Here is a 23,857-nt window from a genome sequence, read left to right on the forward strand (position 1 = left end):
CCGGTTTTTGGGCAAAACCATTGAATTGGTCAACAATTTGTTGACTCGTTTAATCCAATCAATGGTTTTTTACCTTTTTTTTTTAGTTTAATTACTTTTTTATTTATTTTTGTCAAAATAGATCATCCATTCAAACAATCAAACCGGGTGGTCAAACTATCGACCCATAAAACTAGTGGCCAGAATGGTTTCGATTCCGAATCATTTTTTAAAGGATAAATTTCTTAAACTACCCTTATGGTTTAGCTAATTGACTAAATGTGACTAACACTAACTCTTTCCTTACTCTTAACATAAAGATTAAAAAGATTATTTTATCCTTTATCCTTCTTCAAATTTTCAAAATAAAACTGAAAAAAAAGGGAAAGAAACACCGAACTGAACTCAGAGATTTCAGCACTTACATCCCTGTAATTTTTGCACCTAAAAAACCCTTTCATAACATCAGATTCTGCTTGCCGGAGAATCTACGGTTTGTCGCCGTTGTGACGTCTAGCTCGAGTTTAGGAGTTTGAAGACGATGGTGAACAATGATCCAAAAATGCAAAAATAAATGAGGGAACGGGTGGGAAAAAAGACAGGGAAGAAAGAGACAAAGAGGTGGCAAACCAACGGCACCCCTCTTCGAACACTGAAAAGTGAAGACGCATCTGCACACAGCGGCGAACCAGCGGCACCCCCCTTCTCGCTCTGGCGGTGGCGATGACCACTCTTTGAACGAAAACAGAGGAGCGGCGAACCAACAACACCCCTCTTCAAACACTGAAGAGTGAAGATGCAACTGCACACAACAACGAACTAGCGACACCCCCCTTCTCGCTCCAGCGGCGGCGATGATCCCTCTTCGAACGAAAACAGAGAGGCGGTGAACCAATGGCACCCCTCTTCGAACACTGAAGAGTGAAGATGCAGCTGCACACATCGGAGAACCAGCGACACCCCCCTTCTCGCTCCAACGGTGGCGATGACCCCTCTTCGAACGAAAACAGAGGGAAGGCGAACCAGCGGCACCACTTTCAGTTAATGGATTAGTTTCTGGTGAAGACGGAAGATCTTCTGTCGTTAAAGAGAGGTTCAACCAAAGATATTGGCTTGACGATTGTGGCTTCCCTCTTTGTCCCCTGTAATTATCCGGTGACTAGGAATGGGTTGAGGTAGCCATCCACTCTGAGCTCAGCGTTGATGGCGGCTTCTTGCTCACACGCTGACCGGGATGTGTAGCCAGGGGTGACCCTCTCCGCTCCCCTCCCCTCCCCTCTCTCTCTCTCTCTCTCTCTCTCTCTCTCTCTGATCGGAACGGCGATGACCACTCTTCGAACGAAAACAGAGGGGCGGCGATGAACCAACGGCACCCCTCCGCCCATTCTCTCCCATTTCTCTCTACTGTTATAGTACCTTTCATCGTCGACCTCTGCCCAAACCAGAAGCAGCGGCAACACTTTTCTCTTCGATCTATGTTATTCTCTTACATTCTCTTCTTTTTTTTTTCTTCTCCTTCTCTCCGCATCCTCTCTCTTTTTACTGTTTCATCATCGCCACCCACTGTTGCAACTAGCAATTCATTGTTGTAGCAACAGATCCGAACACGACAGATAACCAAAGACTAACAAGAAATGAAAAGAGGTATTTTGAATTAGTACTAATCTGAGAGAGAGAAATAGAGGAAGAGAGAAGGGGAGATAGACGAGAGACAGGGGGGGGAGGTTTGAGAATGGAGAGAGAGACCGGAGAGAGAGAGAGGCAGAGGGGGAGGTCTTATAAGAGAGAGAGAGTGGGGGCTCAGGGTATGAGGGTAATATTGGGTTTTTAAAAAATTGTATAGCTCACGTGGGGTCACAGGGTCACATGTGCATAGATTGTGATGAGCATTAACAAACGTTAACGGGAAGAGTTAGTCAGAAACATGGGCGTAGTGTTAGTCAATTTTAGTCATCTAGCTAAACCATGAGGATAGTTTAAAAAATTTATCATTTTTTAAAACATTGTCTAATTGGTTTAAAAACACTGTTTTCAAAACCGGATCAGACCGGATGGTTGGACCAGAAAAACTAGAAATCAGTCACCTGACCGGTTTCGTTTTCCTTCAAAACCGCTTTTTTCCCTCGAAACCATTGATTTTGGTCAGTAGACCGCTGAACCGGTTGGTTAACTGTTCGAATAGTTTTGATCGTTTTCCAATTTTTTAATTTTTTTGTCTGAACGGGCCGATCGTTCAGGTCGTTCAAGTCGAACGGTCCAACCGTTCAAACTGATAACCGGACCCCTGATCGATTCAGTCACCAGTTCGTGTTTAAAAATGTTTCTCACCGTTTTTTTTTTTTAAATAATTATCAACGTTTTGATTCTCTATTTTATAGGGTCATTCATGGTTTAAAAATTCTATTAACCTAGGTAGTTGAACCGCTTAATCCAAGAAAATCACATAACTAGTTTTGTTTAACATTTAGCCCAGAATTTTCTAGAAATATATTGATGGTTGAACTACTAAACCATGCAACGTGAATAATTTTGAGTCAACTTCATAGTCATTTACCGAGAAACTCCCTATAGTTTTATCTATTCACTAAAATTTGCTGATTTGATGGGATTTTTCCTAAACATAAACGATCCGATCCCGAGTGTTCAAGTAAGATACAGGATCCCGTGTACAAAGACATTAGCTGATGGTGTACAATCCGGTCGGTCTTAGTTGTCAACGATTTTGCCTTTGACTGGAGCAACGGGGAGTCTGAAACGGAGAAGATGAGGGAACTCCGGGGGGAACTTGGTGAGATAACTCCGAAGCTCAAGTTAGTATTCTCTCAAAGGCAAAGTAAAGACCAAATGGTGCAAAATTCACATACCTTGTTGTTGGGGGTAGGGGGCCTTTTATAACCACTTCGCGCATTCACTCTGAGGCCTCTGTCAGGTCAGGTATCACCCTTTCTGCTGGGACAAAACCGCCACTGCTCCTTGTCAGAGCCGTCTTTGTAACTGGAGATGGCGGTGTCAGGTGGCGGTGGCAGGTGGCCGTTTGAAGTGCAGCCGTCAAGCGTCAGATCCCAAGTCAGTCAGGTGAGTCGCCCCTGGATACGAACTTCCTCGGTGTCAGGCATGGTACGGTTTGTTCAGTTTGGCGTCCTGGAGGTGAAGTGCTGGAGTGGTGAGCGAGGTGAAGTCTTGAGTTCGGAGGCATGTCCCGAACTACCATAGGGAAGGTCAGTTCGGTGAGGTGTGTCCCGAACTGCTATAAGGCAGACCAGTTCGGAGGTGTGTCCGAAACTGCTAAGGCAGGCTGGTTCGGAGGTGTGTTCCGAACTGCCATAGGGCAGGTTAGTTCGGGTTTGGCTCAGAGCCTAAGGGAGAGTTTGGGTTCCCAGTAGTGAGTTCGGGCTCCTAGTAGAGAGTTCGGACTGCTGGTAGGGAGTTCGGACTACTGGTTCCTCCCTTTGGTGTTTGCACCTTAGGCGTGCTGTTGGGCCGAGCTGTTGCCTTTGCCACGTGTTGCGTAACTACGAGGTCGGGCCAAATCTTCCTTCATCAATTGCCCCCACTCCTCGTGCTAAGGGTCTTGCCCTGGCACGGGGAGTTCGCAAGGTGGTAAGTGGATTTGTCCCGTACTTCGAATCTTGATAGCGCGAGATGCGTTGTCGGGGTTCTTTGGGTCTCTCGAGTGCCCAAAAGGCGGGAGATGCGCCTACCTGCTTATAAATGCTGACAGACGTGGCGGCACACACTTATTTCAAATTTCAAAAAGCACGCCGTTGGGAGACGTGACAGCGGGTCTTTTTGATTTTGAAAAGATGCGTCGCTGCCGTTTGAAAGGCAAGGAGACGTGCACTGGCCACTCTATCAGTTTCAAAAAAAGACGTGCGCCGTCGTCTCGTCAGTTTCAGAAAGACGTGCACCAGCATTTCGTCAGTTTCAGAAAGACATGCGCCGGCGTTTCGTCAGTTTCAGAAAGATGTGCACCAATCACGTCTCGGTCTCAGGGGACGTGCGATTAGCGCAAATGCGGGCCGTCGTATTAGCTCTGATCTACACTGTTGGTTCTCGGTTACTGTGGGTATATAAAGTAGATTGATGCATTTTGCTTCTTGAGCTCAGCTCGTATCCAGGTTTTCAGTTCGCGTTCAGGGTTTTTTGCTTGTTCCGGTTTCCGAAGTCTTGTTCAAACCTTTTTTCAGGTGAGTACTTTCTTGGAATCCATCTTTTCTCCTCCATGTCTAGCTTGGATAGCTCAGATGATTCTTCAAGTGGGTCAGATGCAGGTTCTATGAACTGAGTTGCATCCTCTGGTGGCCTTAGCGAACCTGAGGTAGAACTTGAGGAAGAGTTTGAGCCTGTAGGCCGAGCCGCTTCAGGCAATCTGGCATCTACCTCTCACCGAGATCGGATGTTAGACAGGTTTGGTCCTTCGACCATGACTCTTGAGGGGCTCCAATCCCTTATTACTTATTACAACTTGCCTGGGGAGTACGCCTATTTCATTCCTTCGGGTAGCTTTCATTGGTAACACGGACCTGAAGAAATCGTGATATTCTGGGAGCAGCTCGCTGCGGGGCTGCGACTGCCTTTCCACCCTCTTCTCGTCGAGGTCATAAACCACTTTGACGTTACTGCCGCCCAGCTTCACCCGAACTCCATTCGTAACTTGGTAGGGACAATCTCCCTTTTTTGCGAACAGGGTTTTCCTTTAGACTTGGAGGTATTCTCCTCTATCTTAATGCTTAGGAAACAAGCGGGTTCTCTTCCCGGGGGTAGGCGGGCGTATTACCTGTCTCCTCGCCCGGGTTTTAAGCTCTTGCACGAACTTCCCAATAAGGTCTCGACGTGGAAGCAAGATTACTTTGGGGTGTGAAGTGTACTAGGGTGGGGGATGGCCGCTCCTGACTCCGGTGTCACTCTAGATAAGGAGACGTTGAAGGGCCTCCGGCGATGGGCACGGCTAGGGCTAAAATGCAATCGGTACCTGATGGAGGCCAAGCTCATTGCGGTCGGCCTGAGTTCGGGTAGGTTCATTGCTTAGAGGTTTTCTTGTTTCGCTTTGTTCTTTCGTTTTTTCTGATGCTGAACTCTTTTTGCAGGTGTGATGGACTCAGAGAGGACTTGCGGTGGGCACCTGTTCCAAGGCATGAAGAGGCGGAAACAGGTTGCCAAGCGAACTCGTGCCGAGTTGCCTCAGGATGCGGAGCCTCATGCTCTAGACTACACGTTAGAGGATCCACCTAGGGAGTCCGAGGTGGCTCCTTCAATGCAGGAAGCGGTAGGGGCCCCTTATGCTGAGACAACTCACTCGGGAGCTTAAGGGGAGTTCAAGAGCGTGCTGTCGCCGAACTACACTCTTCAGAAGAGTAGGGATGCCACTTTCCCTAAGGAGATCGCGGCGTGGATTGATCTTCCCCTGAACCAGATTGCCTGTCGTGCCGCAACTCATGCTATGGTGGTGAGTTAAATTTCTTGTCGGTCCTCTTTGCTTTTATCATTCTTGTTGTCGCTCTTAATCTCTTGTTCCTTTTGGTAAGTGAACTCTTCTATTCATGCCTTAGCGGCCCAGGTGGAGAGGAGCTCGAGGCAGGCACGAGCTGCCGAAGAGGCCCTTCGTCTGCCGAGGCGACTACCGAGCTGCTGAGGCAGCTGCTCATGCTACTGATGAGGCTGCTCGTGCTGCTATGGCCAGGCAGGTGAGGTCTCAGAGGGATGCCGAGGCCATGGGGGTGTTTGTGAAGCATATGGTGGACCTAAGGCTGGACCTGCAGCATCAAGTCAAATACCTTTAGGAGGACATAAGGGAAAAAATGCAGATCTTTTGCCAAGGCATCGAAGATGCCAAGAAGAAGGCCGTTGATGACAACATCGCCTCGTCGCGCTTTGACGACCTGATGGTGGATTCTTACAAAAGGGGATTCAAACTGAGCCGGTGGATGATCAGGAACACGTACCCCGAGCTTGATATTAGTGCCATATCCACTTCGCGTATAACTCAGGAGATGACCAACGTTGCTAATGGCGAACCGGATTTCGAGGGCGAGGCAGGACCTTCGGGTGTCATTGAAGTGCCTTCTGATGAGGAAGAAGTAGCTCCGGGCTTATGGAAATATATATATATATATATATATATATATATTTTTTTTTTTCAGATGTATTCCTTATCTTGTAATGGAATGGACATTTCTTTTGGTTAAGTATTAGTTGTTCTTTCTCCCAAACTGGCATATTTGCCGAACTGATAATATGCCCGCTCTATTTCTTGCCCGGGTTATTGCACTCGCGCGACCTATTTCGGAGTTTGATACTTAGTCTTCGCTTCCCCTGAGTCTTTTGGCTGACTTTTCTTGGCCCTTAGGCTCTTGTAGCAATTTCGTCTACTTCGTTTGGTGGTCTATAGGTAGTATCACCTTAAGTTAACGATGTTCCACGCTCAGGGTACTTGTTTGCCTTCTAAGGTTTCGAGCTCGTATGCCCCATCGAGCGCTTTCTTTACTATGTAGGGCCCTTCCCAATTTGGTCCAAGTTTGCCCACACCGGGTTCGGGCACCAATTTGGTCCAATGCAAAACTACATAAAAGTCTTATTTTTTTTTGGAGAATAATGGTTCAGCCCTGGATTAGATTTTGTAGGCTCAAAGTACTGTTGGGGTTGATGCTAGGTTGGATTGACGCCATTTCACGGACAGCATTAGTGTATATAGAGTATGGATTGTTGACATTTTGAATGTTTATTACTCTACAATGAAAATTAAAAATCTGCATTGGGCCTGTTCATATTTTTCCGTATTTTTTTATATTTGTTTGGAAACCGTGTGCAAATACAAATCATTGGTGGAAGGTGATTTGAAACCTGAACTCCGGGAGGAATATAGACGGATTCTGCCCATAATCATTCTGTTACCACTTATTCCCACCTTATAATTCTCGGCCATCTACTTCTTCCTTCCCGGATTGCCATTATCCACACCTGTCCCAACTTCACCCACATTCTCACAGTTTCCATCTTTGACCCCAGGTGTAGGCTGTGGATGGTGCCAACCCAGGCCTAACGTGCCTACTTGACACATCCGGGCCTGTGTCACACAGCATTTTCGGAGCATGCTAGCTAGCCAATTTCGAATTCAGTACCTCCAACGCAGGCCTCACATGCATGACATTGCAGCAAATGTCAAGGGTCAGTTTTTCAAACAAGGGAAGGGATGCAAACCTAAAGAAGCCGTACTCGACTGATGCTCGCATCTTTTGTGGTGAATCCATCATCATCTGGGTAGGGACAGGCATCGGAAAGGGAGGATGGATCAACGAGGTGGAGGAGGGTGAGGTAGGGACAACAGTGAGATGCAAGAGCCGATAAGGCTTTGTCCCCGACGAAATCTATGAACCTGGATCGAAGATGCAAGCGGCTGGTGAGAAGTGGATGAAGTTGGGGCAGATGTGGGTGATGGCAAGAAGTTCTTGCGACTTAACCCCCTCGTAAGAGACATCGGTGAAGCTCTTTATCGATTGATAAGAGCTCCATTGGGTTTCCTCCGTCTTCATTTAATTTGAAGGGTAATTTTAACATTTTAAAAAGCTTTAAGTGGCATATGTCATCACATGTTTAGTTAATTGATGGATTATTAAAGGCAGGTGGTTTTTGATAAATCTGAAAATTCAAATATGAAAAGTTAAAAAGATATTAAAAGTGTCTAAATCTTTTTTGAATTCATAAGTTTGTTTATGTTGGATCAACCATTTACTATCTGAAATTTACTGATTTTACTATTTTACCCCTAGAATATACTATTTTGTAAAGGTTGAGTTTAATTTGCATTATCTCATAAAAAATAATTTTCAACCTCAAAATAACATTGAAACAATACAAAGAAAAAAAAATAATTAATAAATGAAACGATTAAAAAAATTAATTATAAAAATATTAAAAAATTCATAATTAATAATTTATGCAAATAAAAATAAAATAATTTTTAAAAATTAATGAAATAATTAAAAATTACTATTTATCAAAAATAATTAATAATTAGTAATGTTTAATAAAAATGATTATTAAATATGAATAATTAATAAAAATAAAAAATGTTTAATAAAAATATTAAAATAATTAATAATTAATAATAATAATATTATTTCTACTCACCAAACCGTCACTATAGCGGCGGTGGAGGTGGCGAGAAGATAGGAGGGAGAGAGAGACAACGAACAGTTGCAGCGGCGGTGGTGGTGGCGAGAAGATAGGAGGGAGGAGAGAGAGAGAGAGAGAGAGAGAGAGAGAGAGAGAGAGAGAGAGAGAGAGAGCACGAGAGAGTGAGCGCAAGAGCAAGAGAGAGATAAGGAACCGCTACCGCTACAATTTGCAATGACGGTGGCAGGAAGATGGGGGGAGAGAGAGAGAGAGAGAGCACGAGAGAGTGAGCGCAAGAGCAAGAGAGAGATAAGGAACCGCTACCGCTACAATTTGCAGTGACGGTGGCGGGAAGATAGGGGAGAGAGAGAGAGAGAGAGAGAGAGAGAGAGAGAGAGAGAGAGAAGGAACTGCTGTCGTTGCAAGTTGCAGCGGTAGTGGCACAAATACATGAGAGAGAGACAGAGAGAGTGCAGTGATAGTGGTGGCGGTGGAGCTTTGTAGGTCACATTGAGGGTTCGATTCAAGTTACATGAAGGGCAAAAACATGTAATATTAAAATTTTTGAGGGCATTTATGTCTTTTACGCACCTCTCAATTACGTCTGAACACATAAGTGCCAAGCTATTAACTTCAAATTTCAAATTGATTTTCAGACACCTCTCAATTTCAGATCAATTTAAGCCTTGTTTGGTGCTTGAAAAACAAGTTTTTAAGACACCAAACCTCTGAAAAGTATTATCAAACGAGGTCTAAATTGGTGCGTTTTAAAATTTGGGGACCAAAGTGACACTAGGCCCAAAGCACATGGTACTAATTTGGAATTTTTCCCTTAACAAATACATGATATTATGGAAGTGTTTAAGGTGGTGTTTGGCAAATCTTTATAAGCAGATCTTTCAACAGCCCAGTGGATGAGAAGACATATCCAACTTTTGATATCTCATCTTTAAAGACCAATACTGTTTGGGAAGCATCATAGTCTATTTGACATATTGGCAAGGCCAGGCTCTTAATAACAGCTGGGAAGGGTATTTTCAGCATGGAAACTTTATTTGAAACTTTCTTATTTTTGTTATTATCTTTTCACGCGCTCATCTTTGGGTCTTTTAGTCTACGCGTACCAAACAAGAAAATATCTTTTTTTATAGTCTTTTGAATTTCCCACCAAAAAGACTACCAAACACCACCTATTTAAACAACCTTTTTATTGATATCAAACGGAAAACAGCTTTAATAGACAGACCGCCACGCTTTAAGAATTACTTACCGGCTCTTTATGAGGTTGATGGGAAATGGTTTAACGCTTTTAAAAGCGTTTTTTTTTTTTTTTTTTTTTCCACATGTCGTTTTAAAGTTTGGGAGTTTGTAGAGAACATTACAAACCTATTCTGTTTCTTTTTTTCTTTAGATTGTTTCTTTTGTGCATACTAGGACATGTGTTGCACGTGAAAATATTTTTTTCATATCAATTATTGTTATTAAATTTTGTATTCCATTTCTACTATAAATAAAATATCTTTTATTTTAACAATTATTTCCATTTAATATGATGAATATGTAACATTAGAAATGTTTTCAATAAAATTCTGTACACTTTCATTTTTGGTGTTCTCTCTGTTTTTCTTTTTTTAATTTATTATTCAATTATATAACATCATGGGTTTCTTTGACAAGTTGGATCATTGACCTATCTTTGAAAAGTTGGGTTCAATTATATTCAATTATGAACTGTGTTTTTGTCCTTTATTGATATTATTTTTAAAAAGTTAACTTATTTTTGAATTTTTTTTGAATATTACTTTTATTGATATTAAACCCCAAAAGTTGCCCTTATATGTTATTATCCCAATAAAAAAAGAGCTTTTAGTTTCTCTCCTGCTCCCTCTCTCTCTCTCTCTCTCTCTCTCTCTCTCTCTCTCTCTCTCAATCTCCCTTCCACTCTCTCACTCTCACAGTTGTCTCTCTTTTCTCAATGATTGTGTGATTTGAAAATAAATAAAAATGGTTTTCGGTTTTTGTATATACGTTTTCTTTATCAATTTCTCTTATTCTCAATCTCTCTCATTCTTTTTCTTGGTTGATCTCTCATTCTCCCTTAAATTCTATCGTTATCCCTCAGTTTCTCTCTTGCTCCCTATCTTGTTTTTTTTTTTTTGTTCATACACACTTGTATAGTATTAATCAGACCATATAAAAGAACATGAGACCAACTCGGTATGGTTCAAAAATCATTACACCAATTTAATAAAAATTCATAAGAAACTCAACTTAATAGAAATTATAAAATTTGTAAGAAAAATAAAAAAGAACGAGAGAGTGAGTGGGAGAAAGACAAAGGGAGAATGATAGAAATTGAGGGAGAAGGAAATATATTGAGGGATAAGAATGAGAGAGATTGAGGGAGAATGATACATTGAGAGAGAGAGAGATAGAGAGAGAGAGAGGGGGGGGGGAAGAAACAAATGTTTTGATTTGGCTACATACCAAAGCTAAGGGAATAGGAGAGAAAAAGGGATTGATAGATCGAGACATGAATGCGAGAGTAAGAAAGAAGGGAGAGAGATAGAGGGAATGAGAGAAAAGCTGAAAACCTATTTTCAGTGTAGGTTTTTTGTTGTGTCAAACATGGCGAGGATTTTTATAATTTGAAATGTAGAGCCAGTTGTTAGAGTTTTGTTGTGAGCCAACCTACAACTTAATTTTAAATGTACAACCGACTTTTACTATAATTTTTCTTTTAAATTATATATTTTATTTACATTATATAAATAATTTCTACTTATCACACTTAATTTTTGTTTGTTTATGATATCATTTGACCCAAACCACTAACCCACCACCCAAAAGAAAAATAGTTTGATTTTTATGTTGACATTAACTTTTGTATTACATTTTCATCATTGATAAAATTATTTCTTATGTATAATACTTATTTTTGTTCAATAAAATGAATGCACAATATTAGAGATGTACCAAATATTTTACTTTTTATAAATATATAATATTAGATATGCGCCCAAAATTTTTTCTATCTTTTTTTCTTTTAATTTTTGTGATTCTTTGTATTTTCTATTTTTAAAAATTTTATTATTTGATTATGATGTCATTTAATTTCTAGGTAGATTTTAAAATTGACATTCCATTTTGATCATCAATAAAAATACTTCTTACATTTCATACATATTTATTTTAATTTTTTTTATTATTTAATTATGGCATTATTTATTAGTTCATTTGATCCCAAATGGTCAAATTGCTTGCCCACCACCGGGAGGGAAGAAAATGTTTTTGTTTTCAAATTATTTTTCAAAATATTTATTTTTATACTATTAAAATTAATATTATGGATTTAATTACAAGAATTTAATGATGAGAAAAATAGATCTTAAATATAGGATTTAATGAGAGAGAATAGGAAAATAATTTTATTTTACATTCCATTTACATCATTAATAAAAACATTTCTTATTTAGCATACTTATTATTGTTTAATATGTATATATGTTAAAAAATGTTCCCAATTTTTCTTTTAATTTCTAATTTTTTATTTTATCTATTTTTTCATTTTATTATTTAATCGTGGCAACATGGATTGACCCATTTGACCTAAAATGGTTTAATTTCTTACTACCACCTAGATGAAAATATTACTTTTTCTAGGTAGATTTTAAAAGTATAAGTGCTTATGTTATTGGAATTATTAATTTATTAAGTATGAGTTTAATCAATTGAACTTAATGATGAGAAGAAACAAAAATGACTTAAATATATGATTCAATAAACATGAGTGTGAGTTAATAACTTAAATATTTGATTTAATGAGAGGGAATTGAATGCTTGAAATATTTTAGAATTAACTTTTTTCAACTCATTTAATATTAATAACCGGTTATCCTATTTGCCCTCATTTTTATCAATAAATTTAAATATATAGAGGTAAATTGTGTCATAAAAAAATACTAGAAATATTCTTAAGGCCATTCATGCTTTTTAAAGTAGTATAGATAAATCTTTAGGAAGGGAACCGAGTTTCAACTGTTGTTTTCCTCAGCCGAGCTGTCCCAGATTGTTTGGGAGGATGCTCATGGGTTCTGGGTTCCCCAGCTATAAGGTTTTGTATCTTTTTCTATTTTTGTTTAGTAGAGAGAGAGAGAGAGTGTAGATGTTTTTAATATGTTGCAAAACTTTGGGTTGGGAAAACCAAAATCAACAAAATATTCAATATTAGAAACCTTGATAGAACATGTTTAGTAAATGCACTCATGCAATTATGTTCTTCCCACACATGCAAATATCTAAAGGATATGTATATGCATGAATATTATCTTTTGGCTATATTAAGAAAAGAAAGAGATAGTTCGAGGTATAGAGTTACCGAACTCTCCAACATACCCATATGCTCGCATCATGCAACGATTTTTGTGCATCTAATCAGTCTTTTCAGCATTATAATATATATGGTTATAGGATTTTGAGATGAGGCATTGTTTTTTTGGATTTTGAGAGGGGGAAGTTGGTCTATGGGATTTTGATTTCTATTGACCAAGAATTGCATGTTCTTTTTTCATATTTATATTTATGTGAGAATCAGGGAAAGTTTATTTTCCTGGGTATCACTTATTCAGGTAAGTGATATCCATCTCCTAGGTGAGTAAATAAGTTTCCTGTTTGTGGGGAAAGTTGCCAACACTTGAATGGGGCGAAAATGCCCATTTTAATAATAGATTTTTATGGCTAAAATGGTCATTACCTTATTTACTTGGGAAATAAATGAACATGGGTAAATGCATTTACCCGAGTAAGTGTTTCCTAAGAAAAACCTACCCAAATAATTGCATTTACCCGGGTAAGTAACTTACCGAAAAGCGAATGAGGCCTAAGAGATTTGCTTCATCAGGGTAAATTGCTGAAACCTCTTTTGAAGTTTTTGATCATTGTTGAAACCTCCCATGATGTTTGGTAATTGAAATCAATTCCTCAGAACTTTATGACACACTTGCAAGTAGACCCCCTTTGTTAGAATCCTCTTATAAGAGGCACAAAAATGTTGAAAATACCCATGCGGTTACTATTAAGGCTAGTTTTTATAGAAAAAAATTATACAAACTTTATAAACAACAAAAAACAAGAGAATTTAAAGTTGCAGGTTTACCTTTCACTGATTGATATGAAGGGAATATTTGGAAAATAAATTAATTTCAGAAAGATTGGAAGGGTTTGGGCTAGCAATTCATATGAAAAAAAATGGAAAATAAGCATTTTGGTCAAAAGTAACTCTATGGGTATTTTGGACATTTTCATGATTCTTTTTGGAGGATTTTAACAAAACTGGTCTACTTTCAACTATGCTAGAAAGTTCAGGTAAGGTGGTTGCAATTACCAAACTTCAGGGGAGATTCAACAACAACCATAAACTTCAGGGGAGGTTTCAGAAATTTGCCCATGAATAAATTTATAAAATTTCATGCATACTGGATACTTTTCCGAATAGATACCTTGCAAATACTGTACTGTTTGGCTAGATTTATTTTTAAATATTACTCTTATCTTTTTTTCCAAATTTTGATTTTTTCACATATTTTCTCACAAAGTTCTTTTCTCTCTCCTAGCAAGAAAAAGAGTATATACATTTTACTTTTATGTTTTTTTCATCCTAGTCAAACTTTGATCATTCTCCACTGTACTCGCCACAGTACTATGTCTAATGAGTCCCAGTGCATATAAAAATTATGCAGAGATTTCTGATTTGGTAGTCACACCGCCATTACAGTCCCTGCTGTGCTGTCCATTGGGAATATCACATATGAAATATAAATACGAAGATATTCTCAATGCATAACTGAAAAAAGAGTGTGAAGATGATGTGAATATAAATTTTGTGAGGACCAATTGGGTCTCATAAGCAGAAATGCCTTTGAACAAAACTCACATCACACAATGACACAAATTAAACATGACCATACTTTGTCTTGATGAAATACTACAACCCACAACTAAAAGTGATTTCATCCAACTGTTTATCTATTCTACCAGCCATCTTCGATATCATGGACCCAATCCGCAACCCCAATCCATGAATATCTAAGTTCATTAACAATGGGTTAATGATCCGTTAATTCCCCACATTTAAAACATCCAACCTATAACCAACCCAAAATAAGAGCCCGGATATGCTATTGACAGCATGGCATCCACTATACATTGGCAATATCTTCTTGCTTGTATATTACACCTTTAGGGGTGCAATTCTGGTGGGTGGATGGGGGGAGTTGATCCATAGAACTTTCTCATGTTGGTTTGAAGAACTGTATGGGTCCCATGGTAAATAAACTTTCACTTTGTTTGTCATTTACCCTAGAGACTTACCCTTCTTCCAATGGTTTAGTTAATTTCCTACCAGGAGTGAAAGAAGCTAAAATTAGTGAGAAGTAAAATACCTCTACAAACAGAATATGAATAGATGGTTAAGATGAGGGCAAAAATGGTATTAAAAATAAGCCAATGTTGCACAGGTAAAATGCCTGGATAAATTGCTTACCAAAAATGGAATGAGGCCTAAATATCAAGTGATCAGTAACCTGAATCCTTCAAAATTTAAATGAGCCATTGCTTAAAGGACTTGGTAAGTGAAGCCCAATACCGCACCTTCACTATTGCAAACCATCACACTAATGCTAGATCCATTTGTATTTAATGCTAACCTATGTGATGTATAGGCTTTGTTAAGAGAAAGATAAATAATAAAAATATATAAGATTATACAATTATTTTATATTTTAATATTTTAAATAAATAATAATTATTTATAATTTATATACTATTTTAATAATTTTTTACAATACAAAAATAATAATAATTAATTTCAGTTAAGATTGTTCATCAAACCAATGAAGTCAATTAATTCGATCCAACTCGACCCGAATTGGTCGGTTTTCTAGCATTTTCGATCTTTAGTTCAACAATTTCCCAACCCAACCAAGTTGGGTTAGTTTTGGTTTGGACATTTATAAATTGACCGAAACCGAACCGACTCGACCATATATATATATATATATATACATTAATATTTTATATTTTAAATATATTTTTTTAATACAAAAGTGGGAAAATTCCCATATTAATTTCTTAGTCTAAAATATTTTATACTATAAATTTAATTTTTAATTTATTTTTTAATAATACCACTGTGATTTTTTAAGTTTGAATCTTTTGAACCAATCAACCAAATCAATACAACCCGAGGTGGCTAGTTTTCACTAATTCAGTTGGTTTTGGGTGACTACCTTCCCAACCTGACCAGGTCGATTTGGTTAGGCAAACAACCTACAACCGAATCGAACTGACTCATGAATACTCCTAATTTTAGCTAAATTAATAGTCTAATCTCTAATAAATAACAATAGTTTAATCTCCAATAATTATTAAAATTTTATAAAAAAATATACAATTATTGAAAATAAATTTATAATAAATACAATAATTATAAAAATATAATAAGTATTGAAAATATATTAAATTAATCAATAAATAGTGTAATATCAAAAAATAGTTTAATCTCTAATAAATATTAACCAATAAATTACAACAAAAATAAATAATAACTAAAAATAAAATTATAACGAAAACAAAATAAATACAATAAATTAAATTTAAAAAGTTAAATAACAGTAGTTTAATATCCAATAATTATTGAAAAATTCTGATAAATAACAAAACTAAAATACAATATATAATTACTAAATATTTATTTTTTGAAAGTTATTTTCTAAAATTATTAATTGATACAAGCGAAATTAGTTATTTACAATATTATTTAGTTATTTAAATAATATCATTATTTAATTTTTTAAATCTGAATTATTTATTGAATTTAATAATCTGCAAAATTATAATTTATACTATTGTTACATAATTTCGTTATTAATTTTGTAAAAGTATTATATTATTATTAATTTTAATGTTATGAAATTTATTATAATTATTTTTCTACTTAAAATAGCGTGGCTCACATTACATTACGACCATGTATTAGGAACATCTTCCAATGATGAGAAAGATAGATGTTTCCAATGCACAGATGTGGGGCACCAATGTGAATTCGCTGAAACACTAACGGTAGTACCAAACACAACCATTGCATGCAGGTTTTGTTATTTACTCGATTCCAAATTCCAATGATAGACTCAGGTGACCATTTGATTGAATTGTCATTTGTCAAAGGGATGCTAACACAAGTTCAGTGCGTCCCCAATTTTGGGTGGTAAACTTTGGCTGTTTGAGAGCTTCCACTGTACATGTTGTCCTGGTTAAAAGAATAAGAATATTGATTGCAGATATTCTTTTAAAAGAATATATATTTTTTCTTTCAAACAGTTAAATTTTCCCTATTTGTGGACTTGAATAAGAGGAGAAAGATAAAACTTAATCTATTACCCATATATAAAAATGAAAATGAGAGAAGTAGAATGGTCGAACACCCTGATTTTACTCTTCCAATATCGCCCATGCAAATGCCTGTTTGTCCGATTCACAAATATTATTTTATTTCTATTAATTAACTAACCATATATAAAAATTAGAATTACTCATTTTTAGTTTCAATTATATCCCTTCATTTTTTTTATTCCAACTTATGACAGTTCTTCCGTAGGAGGCTGCACAGGAGGCAAAAAGGGCCAACTTCTTTTTTACACCTGTTTTTACAATATGAATCTAACTGCACAGAAACCCTCTCACTCTTCTCTTTGTTTTGCAGGTTCATTAAGCTCAAGAAGTGTCTCTCGATGCACTGTACGAATATGGATTATCAAGCAGAACCAAGCCAGTTCCTTCCCCAAGTTGATGCGGCATTAAAAAACCTCGAGCCCTTGGACAAACTGGAAGGCACGGACTGGTGGTTAAACTGAGAATCTTTACCGAATACTGTGCTACAACTTGCAGCTATAGCCACTCTCATACTTCAGGTATTTGAAGTTTTTTATAGTGTATCTTGTCAGTTTATTGTACCTATTTTCTTTTTTACTTTCTGCCTATCATCGTTACTGTTACTTTAAAAATGAAAATCTTTGCTTGCAACATTCGTGGGGGGTGGGGAAAAACTCAACGCACAATTAAGAAGTTCATGTGGGATTATAATCCAGATTTCTTCTTTCTTTGTGAAACAAAGTTTCCCTCTCAAGAAGCGACATCATTATGTAAAAGGCTGAATTTCTTTAATTATAAATAGTTGAGTCTCAAGGGTTAAGTGGGGGGCTCATTTGGTATTGGAAGGATGGCTTTCAGGTGGAAGTAGTTGACTCATCCATTGGGCTCATTGAACTTCAGATCTCTCATGGCCCACAAGGCAGATCCTGGTCTCTCCTTTTCTTTATGGCCACCCAAGCAGAAGTGATAGAGTTGTCTTTTGGGAAAATTTCTGCTAAATAAATCCTATCTACAAATCAACCATGGCTAATGATAGGAGATTTAAATGACACTCTAGACCCACAAGACTATGAAGGTTCAAGTCATTCCCATTCGACTTTTCACTTTCTAAAATTGGTTATTGATACCTTCTCTCTTACTGAAGTTGGCAGCTCAGGCCCTTACTTGGACAAATAAACCAAGTGGTAGAAATCTTGTTAGGGAAAGACTTGATAGAGCCTTTGTTAGTCTTGAAAGGCAAGATCTTTTCCCAAATTACAAAATTTCAGTCCTCCCAGCTATTAACTCAGATCATAATCCACTCCTGCTTGATACTGCTTGATACCCTCTCTTCCTCACTCACGGGAAAGAAATCCTTTCATTTCCTACCCATGTGGGTAGATCATGAGGATTGCAGAAAGATAATCTCACAAAACTGGCAAAAACTAGTCCAAGAGTCAGTGGCCTTCAAAGTTACAAGAAAACTAAAACACATAAGAAATGACTTGAAAACCTGGAACAAAAACAGTTTTGGGGATATCACTCAGTGAGTAAAACATCTAGAAGGAAGAATTCTCTCTCTCCAATAGAAAACTCTGGAACCAGCTGGTGGTCAAGAACTGAAGGAACTTGAGTAGCAACACAATCGCCGGCTAGCCTATGAAGAAAAGCTCTAGAGACTAAAATCTCGAGAACTCTGGCTCAAAGATGGTGATAAGAACACTCGATTCTTTCACTTACAAACAAAACAAAGAAGAAGATGGAATATCATTGAATGGATCAAGCAAGGAAGTCAAAATTGGGTATCTGGCAGGAATCGGATTGGAAGGATCTTCAGAGATCATATTTTAAGAATCAGTGGACAAGAGGAAGATTTTAATGCTGAATCCCTGAAAGGTCTGATCTCACCTATCATCTCAGAAGAAGAGAAAGAATTTCTGATGCTAACCCCTAGTGAAGATGAAGTCAAAGCAGCACTCTTCGAGATGAACTCTCACAAAGCCCCAGGTCCTGATGGCTTCACCCCTTTCTTCTTTTAGAAATATTGGCATGTCATTGGAATAGACTTAATATAGATAGTAGAAAATGTCTTTCTTAGTCAACATCTTCTCAAAGAACTGAATTGGACCCACTTGGTTTTCATTCCCAAAAAAGGCCGAAGCTGAATCTGTGGATCACTATCGATCCATCAGCCTTTGCAATGTTATCTATAGGGTGATAGTGCTAACAAGCTCAAACCCCTCTTATCAAAACTAATCTCATCAAATCAGGTGGCTTATATCAGGGGAAGAAATATATCTGACAATCTTATCCTTGCTAAAGAGATAGTACACAAGGTTAAGCATCTGAAAGGAAAGAATAGATCGGCAAAGGCTTTCGACAGAACGGGATGGAGCTTTCTTATTGAAACCCTTAAAAAACTAGGGTTTCCAGAGAATTGGTCTAACTTAATCGAACAGTTCATAGCTATAGTATCTTTTTCAATAAAATTAAAGTGGTAGCCCCCTTGAAGTTTTCCACACTAAAAGGGGCCTCTGACAAGGAGACCCTCTATCTTTTTACCTTTTTATAATAGGAATGCATGTTCTCTCTAAATTGTTGGAAAGAGAGGAGCTTGAGGGTAGACTCTAGGTTATCAAACTTGCCTCCAACTCCAAGCCCCTCTTACATCTCTTGTTTGCAAATGACTGCCTTCTTATAAGTCAAGCCACCCCGGACTCCCTCTTTGCAATCAAATCAGCTCTCATTACTTTTGAGCAGATGGTAGGACAATAGATAAATTACCACAAATCAGGTATCATTTTCAGTAAGAATACTCATCGATCTCATCAAAAGCTTCTTTGCAGACTGCTGGGTATGAAATTAATGCAGCCAAATGTAAAATACATGGGATCAGCTTGATATTTAGGATAGATGAGGAGAGGAACAAGACCAAGTCCTACAAGGAGATTCTTACCAAAATCGAAAATCAGCTTGATACTTGGAAGGCAAAAGTATTATCTCAAGCAAGTAGAACCACTACGCTAAAAGTAGTAATACAAAGTATTCCAGCTTGTCTGATGCTAACAAATTTTTTCTCAAAGAAAGTTCTACAAAAATTGGACCAGCTACAGAGAAATTTCTGGTGGAAAGGAGATAAAGATAAGTATGGGGGACATAATATCTCTTGGCATAAAATCTGCAAGCCAAAAACATTGGGTGGCTTGGGTCTCAGGCTAGCTGAACCTATGAACAAAGCACTTTTCACCAAGAAACTATGGAAACTCTTAACTATGGGAGATGAACTCTGGAGAGAACATATAGAATCAAAACACTTGGGCATGAAGAGCTTCTTTGAAGTTAAAGCCAAAAAATCACACTCTCAATGGTGGAAAAGCATTCTAAGAGTAAGAGATCATATATCTCATCATCTCTGTTGGAGGGTTGGAAATGGAGATAGAATAAATCCAATCAAAGATCCTTGGATTCCCTGGCTTGCCAATAATACACCTCAATTAAGATCTCATCAAATTACCAAACAGGAGGAAATGGGTTGTAAAAGATTTCATAACAGATCAGAGAACTTGGAACTTACAACTTCTAAATCAAGTCTTTGAAGCTCCTTCAGTTAAGGCAATCTCTAACATTCCTCTCAACCCACAACAAAGAATTGATACAATGCTGTGGAAAAGATCGAAAGATGGGTTGTACTCAGTTCGATCAGCCTATAGAAGCTTCTCCCAAGAAGATGAAGAGGGTACCTCAGAGGGGCATGTTTGTTGGTCAGCACTTTGGGTAATAAAATCTCCTTTCATGTGCCAGCTCTTCGGATGGAAGGTTATGATGAATGGGGTTAAGACGAAACAAACAGTTTGGAGTTTAAGGCACTCAGGAGATGCAAATTATACTTTCTACGATAGTACTCCTGAAACTCAAACTTACATCTTCTTTGAATGCACTTTAGCAAGAGCTGCATGTCTAGATGCCCAAGTGGGTTTCAACCTAGAAGCTTTTATTGCCTCAGGGTCGGTGGATTTTTTAAGTTGCTGATTGGGCAGATACTCTAGTTCAAAAGAGTTACAGAACTTTTATATGGCTAGAATTTTAGCCTTCCTTCGAGCGATATGAGATCACATAAATGATGTGATATTTAGACGTAAACTTCCGAATCCATTGGAAGTTAAAAGACTTGTGGATAAATATGTTCCTTGTACTGGGAACACTCAGTGGATTGATATCCCAAGTAATAGTGCTCCCGCTGCCCTCCCTATTCATCAGTTCTCCTTCAATTTACACTCTGTAGCTATAGTTGATGGATCTTAGAATACAAACACCTTCTCAGCTTCTACAGGATTGTACTTATTATCTTACACACACAATATTTGCATTGCAGAAGGAAAACGATGTCTTGCCATTAACGCCACAAAAGCTGAAATCTGGGCAGTCATCGAAGGCTTAAAAAGACTCATTTTGTTGGGAATCAGTAAAGCCACTCTTATCTCGGATGCAAAAGACGTTCTGTTAAAGCTAAAGGGAGCCATTGGAAACATTAGATGGAATGAGAAGGCACTGCTGGATCATATTAAGTATCTCCTTACCTTTTCTGATAATATAAACTTACTGTATGTAAATAGGAATGATGTAAGCACCGCCCATACTATAGCAACAAGGGCAAATGTGAATAAGACTAAGTTTTTTGTGTCTCGACCTCTCCCTCAAAGATCTCACTCTTACTTTTGTAATAGAGTTCTCCTTTTGTATCCTTGATGTTTCTAGTGGATCCTTTTACTTAAAAAATAAAATAAAAAAAACACATAGAAAAGGTCTCCATCATTTATTTTCTTCTTTTTTCTAACAATATAAAAAAGATGTTTTTATAGGTTTACTTTTAAAGAGAATAAAACCAAATAGATGTATTGGAAGAAATAGTGACGAGGAGGATTGTTGTATTTTTGTTTTGCAAGTTCCCCTTTCACTCTTCACCTCTTGGGACTGTTGTATTGTTGTAACAAATGGTGACGAGGAGGATTGTTGTATTGTTGTAACAAAAAACATTTTTTTAATACTTAACAGCTGAGTTTTTTTTTTTTTGGAGATAGTAATAGCTAACCTTTGTTTTACTTTCAGGCCCTCATTTCATTCAATTACCAAGTGGAGGATTAATGCTTGATGATGGTACACCCACAATTTTATTTGTCTATTCAGGCCTCATTGAAATCACCATCTCCTTACTCTGGATGGCAATCAAACCCCATCCAATAGTTATGATACTAGAGGTTCGGCCCAATTTCCATGATTAATCATTAATTCTCAAGATAAATCCACTTTTAACATTTCATTAAATTCTAGAGAGGGGGTGGCTTCCCCCTCTGGTGGCACACCTGAACCTTGGTGCACCTTACTTGAGATGGGTAGTGATTTTCTTTTTTTTTTTTGGAATTTAAGAAAAAATTATATTTTAGTTTACAATTTTTATCATTTGTTCAATATTTCCTAACCATAGGACCGTATAAATCAGTCATGCAGTGAATTGATAATGGAATATGGAATCCCACTGAAGTTGAATCTCTTCTACCCACTAGAACTGTCCATATGATTAAAGCAATCCCTCTTAAGAAACCAGATTAGGAAAGTGTCATAGAATAAGACAAGTGGGTTTGGGGGTCGGTGGATTATGGATGGCAATGTAACAATTAAATCAACCTATGAAGTTCTCTTCACCAAGGTTTTTAAAATCAAACCGGTCAGGGGTCTGGTTCCTGGGTTGAACAGTTTGACTGTTTGAACCAAATGGACAGTTAGTTCTGACAAAAAAAAAATAAAAAAAATGGCCAAAATATTGGATGGTTTAAATAGTTTGAACGGTTTGATCGCTCGGATCAGTGGTTTGTTGATCAAATCAACAGTTTTTGATGAAATAACGGTTCTGAGGTAAAGCGGAACCAATCACCTGACTGTTTCCCGGTTTTTCCAGTACGACCATCCGGTCTGGTCCAGTTTTGAAGACCATGCTCTTCACTCATAAATATGGCCAACAGGACTACTTTCCTTATCGAATTTGGAAACTACCTTGTTTATGTGATTGCTAATTCAAGGCAAACTTTCAACATCCACTCAACTTTATCACAGAAATATCAATCCTATTTGTCAAATATGTAATCAGGAACCTGGGGATTTAAATCATTTATTTACAAACTGTGATGTCAATAGAAACATTTGGACATATTTACTAGATATTAATCCAAGTGTTGAAGAGGACTTCATACAATGGGTAAGTCATTTGTTAAAAATTCTGGACAAAAGAAACCTATCATTATCGTGTCACACTTTGTGGATGATATAGAAATCTAGGAATGAAAAGATTTTTCCAACAAATAAATACAACTATTAAATCGATCTAGTCATCCATTCAATATTATATAGATATTTTCTTTACCGCTAATCTAGTTGTTTCAAGGGATTCAAGGATTTGGAGAAGTATCAAATGGAACCCTCCCCCAACACAAGTTTTGTGGTTCAGCCAAAAGAAGCACAGGATAGGCTACTAACTACAGTAAGACTGACTATTCAGGGACTATAGGAGTTGTTGGTATGGAGGATTTTGCATCAATATTGGAGTTACTTAGATTGAGTCAAACTCCAAATCCACTATATCAGTCTTATAATCCCAATGTTGCTGCCACATATGGAGCCGAGGGCAACAATATAATTTTCAGTGTCCAACGTCAATGGGTTTAACCTGTTGAGAGAAAGAAGATGTTAGAGGCCCCAGGAATTATTCCAGGGGCGGAGACTTCGACAATCAAGTTAGCTGAAAACTGTAAGGGGTCGGACCAAGCAAGAAAGGAGACTTAGAGCTTAAGTTCGTTGCCTCAACGTGGGAGCCCCATTGTATAGTTGGAATTGCCTGAGAGGAGTTGTTGGGAGCAAGTGGTGGCAGTTCACAATGATTGGTGATGGGTGAATAGGATATGTCCGGCTGATGCCATGTGTCAAAATCTGCGGGTAGGTCAAATACCATTATATCACCCAAAAATACCTTAATTGGAAGAATAAGGTTCTATTCCAAAGCATTATCAATCTGTTAAGCAATGTCCAAATGTTTTTTTGACTCATTGTTGTTGAGAAGATAATAGGTGTGCTGACTATCTAGCTAATATAGCTTATGAGTATCATAATTTTGTTTTTTGGAACAGTCCTCTTGTGGAAGTCAGGCAATTACTTTGGGAGGATATTAGTGATGTTTATCAGTGGCGCCCTTGTAATGTGAATATTGCTTAATACTATGATATTATCTTTTGAATAAAAATTATTGATATTATTAGGTAAAATTTATACCTTAGTTCTATTTTCTTCCCATTTTTAGAATAAGGTGGCGGCA

At 37.6% G+C, this 23,857-nt stretch overlaps 1 long non-coding RNA gene across 1 annotated transcript; it reads left to right on the plus strand.

Annotated features, from left to right (window-relative positions):
* Positions 1–16,593: 16,593 nt before the first annotated feature.
* LOC148862811 (uncharacterized) lies at positions 16,594–21,309 on the plus strand. The gene is made up of 2 exons (XR_016110539.1): positions 16,594–17,057; positions 20,870–21,309. It is a non-coding gene; the product is annotated as an uncharacterized LOC148862811 (long non-coding RNA).
* Positions 21,310–23,857: the final 2,548 nt, after the last annotated feature.

Source organism: Nelumbo lutea, chromosome 3 (genome assembly GCF_056320005.1).
Source record: "Nelumbo lutea isolate HS-2025 chromosome 3, American lotus-T2T, whole genome shotgun sequence".
NCBI classification, from domain to species: domain Eukaryota; kingdom Viridiplantae; phylum Streptophyta; class Magnoliopsida; order Proteales; family Nelumbonaceae; genus Nelumbo; species Nelumbo lutea.